The sequence below is a fragment of the Gymnodraco acuticeps genome, unplaced genomic scaffold (genome assembly GCF_902827175.1).
Source record: "Gymnodraco acuticeps unplaced genomic scaffold, fGymAcu1.1, whole genome shotgun sequence".
Lineage (NCBI taxonomy): Eukaryota > Metazoa > Chordata > Actinopteri > Perciformes > Bathydraconidae > Gymnodraco > Gymnodraco acuticeps.
Window position 1 is genome coordinate 4,044,979 of NW_022991435.1, and position 14,309 is coordinate 4,059,287.

Genomic DNA, 14,309 nt, shown 5'->3' on the forward strand with positions numbered 1-14,309 from the left:
TGGCGTAATGACGTACAACGGCCTCGACAATTTCTGTAGTCCTATTCAGCCACTCGGTAACAACCATCGTTTTTCAGACACGTAAACTCTTCAAAAATCACCAGTGGGGTCACTGCTGATGTATTTAATGTCGTAGAACAAAACGTGATTTATCTCTTAAATTTGTGTCAACCACAGACCTTATTTCGAGCTATTTTCCAAAGCCATATGGAGAAAATGCATTGCTTTTGGACAAAGGAACCGGAAGTGCTAAAAATGCTAACTTACTTCTGGGTTTTAGGATGCGTCACTGCGGTTCTCTATGCGGTGTTAAGGAGTCGTGGTGGAGTCACGCATTCTGGTGAGATCAGGTTGCCTCAAGCACATCGTCAAGTTTCTTTGAAAAGTCGCTTTGCATAGCATGTATGGCGCCGAGGACTTCCACATTCTCGGCCATTGCCTCTGTGTTTTGGCTAGCGGCAGCTGAGCTAGCTTTAGCTTGCGACATCGACGTTTTCGATGCTGCAGGGGTCTGTGGACCTGCTTTCTGAGGTCTTCCTTGCATAATGTTGACAGGTAATCTATTGTTTAAGATAATGTGTATTTAAAGGAAGTTGTGGTCTTCTGAATAATTAATTCAATATATTAGCTTCGGAGCCTCATGGAGATGCGTCTCACCAGCACTGCGCCATAACCGGAAGTCTGAACAACACATTTATATAGGCCAATAATGTAATTCATATATTTCACTACTTTTGTGAACCAAAGACTGAAACACCAAAACAATGGATGACATGAGTACATGTGTTTCACAACAGTTTTAAAGTTTTCCAAAAATCTGATTTCTAAGCTAAGTATCTCATAAGACAATGCTCTAAGTGAGTGACTTTGTATTTCTAGCATGACCAGAGACTGTACTGAACATTTTGACATGTAATGCCATGTTATAAGAAGTACATTTAAAAGTTGATTTAAGGAGACATCTAAACATTTAGAAAATACCCTTCACTTCACACTCCAGAGGGTTAAGGAAAAGGGATTTTATTTTAAAAGACAATGAAGGCAGGTTATATTGTGTGAGATATAACATGACTCCATATTGTCTATGTAAGTAGCTGCGACTACTAACTGTGTTCATTGGTTAGCGCTGTACCACATGATTGCGATGTCACTACCTGGGGTATAAGACCGTTGGAAGTCACGCCCCTTCTCTCTCTGTCCTCAAGTCTCTTGAGATGTGTGCCTATAATAAATAACGCTGTGATGAATGGCTAAACTTGAACTGCTGAGATTATTCACCTTTCTGCTGCAGGAGACAAAAGGTATAAGTCTAAATCTGCTAACATATTGATATATTGATTGATATATGTATTATATACAAAGGCACATTAATACTTAGTCCCCTGAATCTTGAATAATGTACAATTTACAGCACAGCCTCACAATGTCAGGAACTTTTCATCTACAGATTGCTTTGGTCTAACTTTACCCTTCACTGATTGAACTTTGAACTTATTGGCTAAAGAAATCAAACGGAGGGGCTCATTATCATATAAAAAAACGCGCGTATTTTCGCCGAGGTCTGTATATTTGTGCGAATATACGTGCGTATTATGGCACTTTTGGCTTTCCATATTAATCTGCGCACGAGGGTCATTTCTTGCGCATGTAAAAGCACATTTTCCGCTAGTGAGTAGCTTGTTTTGCGCGCTAGAATATTGACCCAAATCTGACTCCATGACTCAGGTCGACTATTTTCATTTCCTCGCTCCTCGGTCTCACCGGAAGTTGATTTGTCTGCGCCATCTTGAGTACCGTCCCATGGCTCTTATTTCTGCCGGAGGACCGAGGATCGAGGAGCGATAATGGAGGAGCGATAATGGAGGAGCGATAACCGAGGAACCACCAGACCATCCTCCGATGAAATCCTCAGATACTCGCCCCGCCCCCTTACTGTGTATCGCTCACTGATTGGACGATGCAGCGCATGCACTGATCTGATGCTTCTTGACCAACCTGATCTCATCAGAATGCGTGACTCCACCACGCAACCTTAACACCACATTGCGTGGTGGAGTCACGCATTCTGCTACATTTGCGTGTCGGCACCACGCAAAAAACCCCAATGTAAAGTGAATGAGGCTCTTTTGTCGTGGTGCACACACGCATTTCTACAACGTCCCGCAGTGAGCTTTTATTCTATAAAACGTTTTTTAAATCTACTTTATAGCTTGTAGTAACTCACGGGAGGCTTCTTTTATTTTATTTGTATTCATAATAATTTGTATTTGTCGTCAGAATGTATTATGGTGCATTAGTCACACATTTTTGTTCTCAAAAAACAGTGCATTGTGTGTAATACAACTGTGATTTTTATTAAATTAGTTAGTTTTTAAGGAAGGCCAGAGCTTCAGCTGTGTCAATAGATTGTTCCCTTTAGTTAACGTTATTTAAAAGATAATGATCATGTCCCCTTTATTGTATTACGAGCGTCCATTCCCATTGGATAACGGAGAATTTTACACCCGGAAGTGAGTATTCTCTTTACTGTCGATTGATTTTACAGTGATATCTGAACTACTCATCAACTCAAAAACACCAGATTATCCTTGTTAATTACACAACATTGATTGGTTTAAATTGTGTACAATGCTTTTGTATTTTTCCCCTTCGATTCTGAGAAACGAATATTTGTTCGGAGTTTTTGGATGGCAGAAGACACTACACTACCCAGAATCCTCAGCTATCGTTTGGGACTACACCATGTGCTTAGCTTGACAAACCCCGTGATCAGTCCCCAAGCTCTGTGATTGGATGTTGGAGTGGCAGTGCGCGAAGTTTACACGGAGCGACGGCACACTATTCAAAACAGGAATCGAACGTGTCCTATCCCCCCACCCCCCCTTAGGTTGCAGGCTCCTCCAACAGTGCAACACAATAAAACAGATACACATAAAAAATAGTGAAATAGTGCAATAAGAGTCTATATACAAGATTGATTGGAATCTTATTTAATTTTTATTTAACCTTTATTTAACCAGATAAAAGCATTGAGATACAATCTCATTTTCCATGCTGACCTGGCCAAGAAGTTAGCAACGTTACACATAACACATAACACACACATATAAAAGAGAACATAACTAAGAAAACAAAAGATAAAAAAGCAGTCACTACATTGTGAATATGATATATTAGATAAATAATTTCTAAGTAGCAGCCAGATGAATGTTATGGATGTTGTTTCTAAGTTCAGGTGTTTCATAGTCTTATGGCCTGTGGGATGAAGCTGTCCCTGAGTCTGGAGGTTTTAGTCCGGATGCTGCAGTACCGCCTGCCAGACGGCAGCAGACAGAACAGTTTGTGGCTGGGGTGATGGGGGTCTTTTATAATCCTGAGGGCTTTCTTTAAGGTTAACGTGGTGTTTTTACTCCACTACATTTATTTTAGTTACTTTACAGATTTGGATTAATGATGTGAAATATAAACAACCCTTAAATCAGACTTTAGTTACACCTGAGTAAAATTCAGTGAAGGTGATTGTCAAGTGCCAACAATCAGGAGAGATATTTGATAGTTGGTGCTCGAGAAGACTAAACATTTATCTGCAGATCCGTATAAAGCATATTCATTACTCGTTATTCTCTAATCGTTCATTAAAGACTGCATATAATTGATATTTTGCACATCCCTTTCAAGATTTCAAGATTTTCAAAGGTTTATTGACATATCATATACACAACTACGGTGTAGTTATGCAATGAATGAACAACTTGGGTCACAGGTTCCTCAACAGTGCATTACAAGACATCTATCAATATGTGTGTACCTCCACCATTAAACTGTCATATTCTGCACATTTCTTATACTATCTACATAAGAGTATAATTAATGTGTATAATATCAGTTAAAATAAATGCTTCAACATAGTTAACATTGCAGGAAAGTTGATTGTCAAGTTCCAAAACAAACCATGCAATATATTAGACGTTAAGCACTTTGTCAGGCTTAATATGTATCTGTAGATAGATACCCCCAAAGCTTTTTTCTTATTTAAAAGAAGACCTTAGCCTAAAGTATTCTTTAATGTTTAAATAAAGCCTTATTAGTTTGTCTGTTTTGCACATCCTCCTATCAGGCACTAAACTGTTTTGTTGTAGATATTATTTACAGTATCTTCTTGATATTTTCTATTCTATATTTATATCATTGACCTTCTACTTTCCCACTATTTTGTATGTACTCTTAATATTTAAATGTTTTCATCAAATATAACACATTCAAAAGTGCTTTACAAAAATGAAAGACATTAAGAAAAATGCATTTTAAACAGTCATTAAAAAGCAACATAATCTTCCTGCATTGCAATTACTCCAAACGTGTAATAACGTGCTTTAACCAGTAGGAGGTGCGGGTTAAAAAACTGTCAAGTTTAAAGTGTTAACAAAATAAAATATATTGCTGTTTCTGGTTTAGTTTACGACGGAAATATGTTGTTATTGTTTTGATATTTGTAACAAAAGCGATGGAAAAAACCCACAGTAACACAGAAAAGATGGTCTTAACATGACCCAGCGGTCTAGTAGTTAATAAAAAACAATAATATCAAAACAGATTATTACTACTAACTTTATTGTGAAATTAAAACAGAACGGTAAAAGAATAGTTTCCGGTCTATTCTGATGCCCGATCTCTGTAGATAAATAAAGAACTACGATAGATGTGTAATATTTAATGCAGCCAAACCATTTATTACAATGCATTAATGTGATGACTTTCAAAGAGTAAAGCAAGCACTGCTGAATAAAGTATGATTTTATCTTTTACGAAACGTTTTTTTTTCATATGGAATGCAGTTGGAGGTCAACCAATCACAGAGCTTGAGGACTGATCACGGGGTTTGTCAAACAGAGCACATGGTGTAGTCCCAAACGATAGCTGAGGATTCTGGGTAGTGTAGTGTCTTCTGCCATCCAAAAACTCCGAACAAATATTCGTTTCTCCGAATCGAAGGGGAAAATACAAAAGCATTGTACACAATTTAAACCAATCAATGTTGTGTAATTAACAAGGATAATCTGGTGTTTTTGAGTTGATGAGTAGTTCAGATATCACTGTAAAATCAATCGACAGTAAGGAGAATACTTACTTCCGGGTGTAAAATTCTCCGTTATCCAATGGGAATGGATGCTCGTAATACAATAAAGGGGACATGATCATTATCTTTTAAATAACTTTAACTAAAGGGAACAATCTATTGACACAGCTGAAGCTCTGGCCTTCCTTAAAAACTAACTAATTTAATAAAAATCACAGTTGTATTACACACAATGCACTGTTTTTTGAGAACAAAAATGTGTGACTAATGCACCATAATACATTCTGACGACAAATAAAAATTATTATGAATACAAATAAAATAAAAGAAGCCTCCTGTGAGTTACTACAAGCTATAAAGTAGATTTAAATTTTTATAGAATAAAAGCTCACTGCGGGACGTTGTAGAAATGCGTGTGTGCACCACGACAAAAGAGCCTCATTCACTTTACATTGGGGTTTTTTGCGTGGTGCCGACACGTAAATGTAGCAGAATGCGTGACTCCACCACGCAATGCGGTGTTAAGGTTGCGTGGTGGAGTCACGCATTCTGGTGAGATCAGGTTGTTCTTGACATGAGAGCAGTTTCCCAGCGGAGTGAAGAAAATACATGAACCTCACGGGAGTCACTCCTCAGTTTATACTGTGTTTTGTTTCAATTAATGTATCATTTAGTTACAAATATGTGATATATCTGAACAACAAAGTGGTCAAAAATCATTTTATTCATTTATTGGAAACATTTTCATGATCGCTTTTTTCGTTTTACATTTTCATTTATTGTCATTTCCATTCAGTCAGTCATTAAGTGCTATTAAAATGATAATGTGCTACATATCCAATGAATGTTAATCTAACTGGGTTTTGATAGATAATATATCTCTTTTTCTTCTCTCAATTATTTTATTTCTATTGTGAACTCTAATCAAACTATTGTTCGTTTATACATTTTAAGAATGGCGTTTATCTTTTTTGAGAATGAGTTCTTATTTTATTTATTGGGGTCTACAACAGATGATACAAATGTTTGTGTCAGTAAATGTGTGGCGGGGGTGTTTGTGAAAACAACGGGGACAGAGCTGGCTGCTGTCAGACGAACAACTGTGCGGCGTCATCACAAACGGACGTCGCTTCACGTGACGCTCCGGAGGAAAGGACGTCCCATTGCTCTTAAAACTCATTTCCCTGCTTCTCGTGGTTTCCTTGCGTCCCTACATGCTTCCCTGGTGGGAGGGACTAGACGCAGGGAAACGACGCAAGTGAGGGAAGCAAGGATTTAATTTAACCGACCTGAGACGGGGCCCTTACCTGGCCGGTGGGGCAGAGTGGAAGAGGGAGAATCTTGGCCTGCTCTTCCTGTTGTCATCTGTGGCCTTCTCTTATATAGTGGCGAAGTCACGCCACAAATTATACATTGAAGTCAATGGAGAGAGAAAACGTATCTTTCGATCCCGTTTGAATTGTGCCACGAATTACACATATGATGTTTGTCAATCTTAAAAAAATAATTTCCATGTCAAAAAAGTCACAGTTTGTCGTAAAACTGTTGAAATATAAGACTATGAAAAATATACAACTAGAAAGACTACAAATCCCAGAGTCGCGTAAGTGATGTCACAATTGTTTTCCTCTGCTAAATATAAGAGATAGCTAAGATAACTTTAACAAGATGCCTGTGTGCTTAGTACCAGGTTGTTATCATACCAGCAATGGGTCTTGCTCGTTCTTTCGCTTCCCGTCTGATGAAAGGACCAGGAGTGGCTGGATCAAGTTAGCTACCTAGCTAGTAGCAAGCACGTTAGTTAGCATTACAGCCTTAGCCTTGTCATTTTTATTAGCCTTAACATGAAGTAACTTTAAGTAACCCAAAATGTTAAACAGTAAGAGTAGTAGTCATATTTCGTGAAACCTTTGAAGAGTACTGTCACACCGGTGTGATCATTCTATAATAAGGTGACCAGATTTTCAAAATTAAAAATTGGAACATTTTAACTGTTGGATACAAACAGAAGGACGATAGCTCATATATGAGACTTCAGTGGTCTTTTATTTTGAAACTGTACATCAGATTGTCCAGATTCTCTCTGAGTGATTAGATGGGGTGTCCTGCTATCACCCTGAAGTGAAATGATACTGGATAGTTTTTGTTTTATTCTTATCTAAAAATAGAGGGATGATAGCTCATATATGAGACTACAAAGATCTTTTATTTTGAAACTCTACATCAGAATGTCCTGATTCTCTCTGAGTGACTAGATGGGGTGTCCTGCTATCACCCTGGAGTGACATAAGTCTTTGAAAATGTGACAGTTTTTTATTTATTCTTGTATAAAAACAGAAGGACGATAGCCCATATATGAGATTTCAAAACTATTTTATTTTGAAATTATACATCAGATTGTCCTGATTTTCTCTGATTGACTAGATGGGGTCTCCTGCTATCACCCTGAAGTGAAATAAGTATTTGATTGACTTCGAATGACTCTTTGATTATGGACAGTTTCCATTAAATAATAATCAAAATATAGATGGACAATAGATCTAATTTGAGATTTTAAACAGCACATATTTTAAATTGTGCTTCAGAAAGTAATGTTCAATTGAAATTAGTCACCCAGTGGAAATGTCGGATATGTCTTCATAACTGTATCCTTACATTTTACATTCACTCAGTTATAATGTTATACGTAGTTTGTTTTAAAGTATTATTTATCACATTATATTGTACATATTTCTTAATTTAAGATCCAATTATATATGAATATGTTTGGAGTGTTTTTTAGGTATATTTGTTATTGACCGAGTAAACGCTTTTATTTTGAAGGCAGTTTTTACAGGCCTCGACCGTAATGCATAGGATATTCGCGCACCGCAATACAACGTGCGGGCTGGCTTGACTGGTTTTTCCGAAGTGGGGGCTGGCTTGACCACAGTCTGTAGTGTTTACCCAGTGTTTCCTGACATGAAACGTTTTTAATTCACCTTGCTATGTGTTTTTAACGTATATTACAAAACGGGGACAGTTTCAACCGCGGACAGGCCAATACAAACGGGGAGTGTCCCCGGAAAACGGGGACGTCTGGTCACCCTATTCTATAATACACCATTTAAGCCCGGGGAGAAATGCTAACGCTACATTAGCATCGGCGATCTTTTTCTACTTCATGCTATCTGCACAATCAGAATCAGAATACCTTTATTAGTCCCACAGAGGGGCCATTTGCAGCGTTACAGCAGGAAAGAGCCACAGACAGCTTTGCATGACATTCTTCTGCACGTGTTTCATTGTGGTGATAGTGAGGGTAGGCAATCCCTTGTTTAGCAAGACAGTAGTGACGGCCATCTTGGTGACGTGTGTTGTTCTGCGAGACCAGAGATGTAGTTCATTAAGCGTTTCACACAAAAAAATGTGTTACTTCACAGTTGTTGAGAGTTTTCATAGTATGTTTAAAACGAAAGTTAGTTATAATCAAATATAATCAATTATATTCTTGTATAACCCACAATGAAAATGCTTCATAATTTAGGTTTTTCTATAGTTACAGTATAAACAAAACCAAGTGGTTTGTTAAGTTGAGTGTAAGACCTATAAAGAGTTATGGGTGTCTCTGATAAGAGAGTAGGCCGTTTTTTCCCTCTCCTCTGACAGCAGTTCACAGGGAGGGGGGCTCCTGACTGAAGGATAAATACATGGAGGCCTCAAAAAGGTGGTTATGTCATAACCATAGAATATGTCTGTTCATGTCCTGTTTTCTACACAAACATGGGAAGGTGTGTCTTAGGCCATAGCCAATAGAAGATGTTGGTTGGGAATAGAGGAGGTGTTTGTTTTTTGAGCATAAAGAGACTGGTTTTTTGAGAGAGCGCGAGAGAGAGGGGGGTTTCCCCTGGTATACTCTCTCCCGGTAGGCTTTGTCCTTCAGTGCTGGGTTAATAGCTCTCGGTAAGGTTCTCTCACACTTGGTAAATATCTCTCAAATGTCTTGGTTGTTCGCTGAGTGGAATGATTTGATGAGAGATGTGTTTGTGAATATTAGGACCGCCACCTGTGAGGACCTTCCTCCGAATTAATGCAGATAGGAATGGGTTTTTGAATGTTATTCTCGCCGTCTGTGTCGGAAAAAGTGTATGAATATTAGGACCGCCACCTGTGAGGACCTTCCTCCAAATTAATGCGGATAGGAATGGGTTTTTGAATGTTATTCCCGCCGTCTGTGTCGAAAAAAGGGATGAAACTGATGTGAATTGAGTTGGTGAATGAAAAATTGAATGCGCTTTTTATTGTCACCGGTCTTTTTATGAGGAAATACCTCTAAATTCAATCGGGAGAATTTTAAAATGTCACAACTGAATTGGGCAGTTGAAATTAAACATTTAGGTAATAAATGTAAGACTGTGAATTAAAGTTTCATATTTGAACATGATCACAGCACCATTTTTTTTTAGTATGATTATAATGTTGTAAAGAGAGAAGGTAAAAACCCTGTATTAGTTTGGACCTATTTTTCTTCAAATAAACTGATCCTACCTTTTGGACTGGGATAACTTAAAAGACTCCTGTGCTCTCCTCTCCTGCTTAAAAGGTAAGACTGCACTCTGCCACTCACACTTATGTAGGAGCACACTCCATTTACTGATATCAAAATCCTTCGGGATCCCTTAAACAGATTAAAAAAGAGTTGTCTGAATTGAAACAGCAGTTAATTGAACCTGGTTCTTCAGGGAGTTAATAGGGGTGAGATCTTGCTGACGTTGGTGGATCTGAGCCAAGCAGTAAACTTACATAGACTCAATAACTTCGGTCAGGTCAATTAGTAGGTCAGAGTAATTTACCGGAATAAATTATCAGGACCTCGCCGACTCTAAACACAGTTTTACGACACTTTTTTTTTTTTGACTGGCAAAATTATCTTTTAAATTGACAAACATCATATGTGTAATTCGTGGCACAATTCAAACGGGATCGAAAGATAATCTTTCTCTCTCCATTGACTTCAATACATAATTTTTCCGAAATAAGGTCCCATGGAGGTCCACCGGAAGGGGAGGGACTTCACCACTCTATAACAGCTGAATGCGGCGATTACCATCTTGTTCAGCAAAACGCCTCACAAACTTATGTACTCAGCATTAGTTTTGATTCACTGCTGAGTACAGCCACACTTCACAGTCTCTTCTCTGTCATTGTAGACCGCAAATACCTCATTCCTTCCGTCTACTTAGGGTCCGAATGCGACGTCCCGTTCAGATGAAATCACCGCCAATCACATTTCCTCACTCGCGCCAGGGCCGGGGGAGGGGTTACAAGGCGGCTCACGTCTTGTGCTGCTGCATTCACTTGCACTCGGACATTAGGGATTTTCTCTCATAAATGTCCGATGAGCCACAACTTTTATTTCAAAGCAAAGCTGACGTTTTCTGCCAGACGCTGTCTCCTCTTTCACTTTAGGTAACTTCACAAAAAATTTATCCATGTTGCCGCTCACATTAGCTAGATTACACAGTTTCTCGTTATTTTTTTCTCACGCTGCGCCTCCCCTGAAGCTCTCTGGCGCCCCCCAGGGGAGGTGTGCCTCACACTTTGAAAACCGCTGCTTTAGACAATAAGAAATATGAAGTTAACTGTTAGGAGTGGCTCAGTTTTTTAAAATAAACAATACTATTACTGTATTTCAATATCTCACGTCTGAAAGTTTCATTTAAAAGAAGAAGAGGCACCTAAAATGAAGATTGTTATTTCAATACATTTAGTTGATTTAGTCTTTTTAATTGTTTAAAGTAAAGTAGATAGAACTGGTACTTAAGAGTTTTAATACAGTCTGGTTGTGGAGGAGGCACACAGGTAAGAGCACTAACTAGCTACCATCACATGTAACTAAGCTTGAATTTAATTTATTAAAAGTATAATTTAAGTAATAGCAACAAATCAATAACTAAAATCATGCACATATTTGAATATGTATTATCCCAAAAACTCAATACCTTACATTATTATTGAAAGTTTTGCGGAATAGTTTCATGTAAGACAACATCTGTTTTTGTTGGACTTAGGTGATGCTACAAAAGTAACACACATTCATTACACGGTTGGTTTTTATTAAAATATAATTGTTAATCCCCACAAAATCACAAACACCCACAAACATGTTTTGTCATCTTTGATTCAACATTTCCACACCATCTTTGTGAACACGTAATACATAACGTACTGTGGCTGTGGAAGCTCAGGTTGACAGTAAACACATCATTGTTAGAAAAATAAAGGGATTTTAAAAGCCCCTAATGTTATAATGTGGCAGTGTCAACTATGATGTACATAATAAAGTTACAGAAAGCAACACAATTTAGTCTATTGTTACATTAAATAAAGCCCAACTTTCTTTTTACATTGACATGGATGAAGATGAGACATTACATAAGATACAGTCAACATAACTTTTTTTTCCAAGGCAACCTTAGATTACTGTTAAAATGTTGCACGTTCGGGCACCTAGTTAGGATGCCACCTGGGCGCCTCCCTAGGGAGGTGTTCCAGGCACGTCCAGCTGGGAAGAGACCAAGGGGTAGACCTAGGACCAGGTGGAGGGATTATATCTCTTCGCTGGCCTGGGAGCGCCTTGGGATCCCCCAGTCAGAGCTGGTTGATGTCGCCAGGGAAAAGAAAGTTTGGGGCTCTCTGCTGGAACTGCTACCCCCGCGACCCGACCACGGATAAGCGGGAGAAGATGGATGGATGGATGGATGTTGCACGTTTACAATCAGGTATTTATCACTCCTAAAGTATTTTATCAAGGGCAATACTTTTACATTTTGGGAAATATTTTATTAAAAACAACGTTACTTCACTCTATATTTATATTTTAATTTAAAGGGGACATATTAAGCTAAATGCACTTGTTGATGTCTTTTATACATACATATGTGTCCCCGGTGTGTCAGGGAACTCACAAAGTGTCATAAAACAAAATCCTCTCTCTTTTCCTCCGTACCCACATCTCTAAAAAAAAAAAAGGAAAATGAAGGGGGGTGCTAACAAGCAGATCCAGAATTTTCGCTCCCAACCTTTATACAGTCTATGGGCCATTGTAGGACCCCGCTCGGCTTAGTACGGTATAGTTAGGCCATGCTTACTTTATGCTGCGTTTCCATTACAGTTTAGTAGCTGGGGCACTAACTATAGTAACGCAGTGTAGGCGGAGCCGTGACGTCATCTTCAATGCGAACCACAGAAAAAAAACATCAGCCGTTAGCTGTTAGCACTCAAGCTCACAGCTCCTCATATCTGTTCAGAAACTAGACAAAAGCTAAACAAGTACAAACCACAGACTGTCCGTGTCATGGCGAATACAGTCGCTGGTTTATTTATGTCTGTAGGCCGTTGTTGTGAGTGTGGACGGTCGGAGCATATACTGCGTTCTCCATTCAGAAAACACGCATTTTAAAAGGTTTTTCTGCCATCTTGTCTGCAGACTTGTCAAAGCATTAATTCATGGTTTTTATTAACCGGTATCAGTATGTTGTTACTTCGGCATCATTTTGAAACGTGTATTACAATTAAATCACGGTCAAATATGTTCATTTTGTTGTAGTTGTAGCCCACTTGCCACTCTCTCTCTAGTTTAGCATACTCAGCCCGACTCAGCCTGGTTGTTGGCCCGCTAAGAACCTCGATTTTATGGGGCCAGAAAAACTGTGAAATAGTACCCACTAGCCGGTACTAGACCCTAGTGGAAAAACAAAACCAAAAACGGCACGCTTAAACCGTGCTGTAGTGGAATCGTCTCCGGCACACGTGACACGTCCCAGCCTATTGTCTCCGTATACAGTTGCAGCTGTGTGTCTGTGTATTCAGCAGGATGTCTGCTGGAGGCTTAGCGATAACTTTCAAGGGGTGGAGGCAAGGGTGCCGCAAGCGGGGGGGCCAGGGGGCCATTGGCCCCCCCACTTTACAGCTCTGCCCCACATTTTCGCAGCAGCGGATGCCGCGGAACAGTGAACACATCCCGTTTCAATAATTCCCCTCTACTCTAAAGTCGCATCTAAAAAGAACGCCATCTGATCTAGCTGTGTATATTTTGTTATTGTTGATTGTTATATTCAATCTCATTAGCTACAGGCATTTTTGAAGCTTGTAAAGGGAAGAACACAGCTCGCCTCTCACTCGACACTCTGCTCTTCCACAGCGCCGCTTCCCCTCCCTCCGCTGACATGAGTGTAAGGCATAGTAATCATAGATAACACGGCAGGGTCCGTTACAGTTTGTTTTCATCTGATTTCAAATAAACAAAGTCTTGGCTTTCAGAATATTAAACTTGTTTCGGCAAATTCAGATGATAAATACAGCTTTGAAGATTTTAACGGCATTTGACCCATCCTAGTGTTAGGAGCAGTGGGCTGCCATTATGTACGGCGGTCGGGGAGCAGTGTAGGGAACGGTGCCTTGCTCAGGGACACCTCGGTAGCACTTGGTCTTTCCGGGACTTGAACTGGTGACCTTCCAGTTGCCAAGCCAAGTCCCTAAGGACTTCGCCAACACCGCCCCACAATACACTAGAACAAGAAAATATTACATAACGGAAATGTAAACGCTTGTGCAAATGTACTAGAGCCGATTTTACTTCTGTGTGGTTGAGTGCATATTAAAAGTTGAAGTTATTTTTTGCAATTACTTGTGAAGCCCCTGTCAGAAACAATTATCTTACAGTTGCCTTGAAGTGAATATAGTAATATTTTGTAATGTATTATCATAGGTTTTGCAGTGTTTAAATGCAGTTGCAAGTCCCAATATATAATTCAACAGTCTCTATTAAATGTGATCAACTTCACGACAATACAGCCGGTCCTAGATCTCTAATTTTGACATTTTATTGTACATATTTTGAAATCGCTAAACAAAGGCATGGAACCACAATCTGCCTAGACATACTATTTGTGTAATAACTACAGAAAAAATAATGTTATTTTTTTGCCGTTTTTGTCATTACAGATTTTTCTGCAGCTCCCACAGCCATAGCAGCTCTGAAGCGCAGAAACCTTGATAACAATGCCTTAAAAATAAGGCTAGATGCTTCAAAGGACAAATTATTAACTGTTGAAAGCGAAAGGGACTATCTGAGGATACAGCTGGCTGAGGGTAAGCAAATCAATAATGATTAAATAATTACTTATTGGCATCTGATAGCTTTTGAGAAAGAAAAAAAAACAGGCACATACACCAAGCCCTACAACATTTC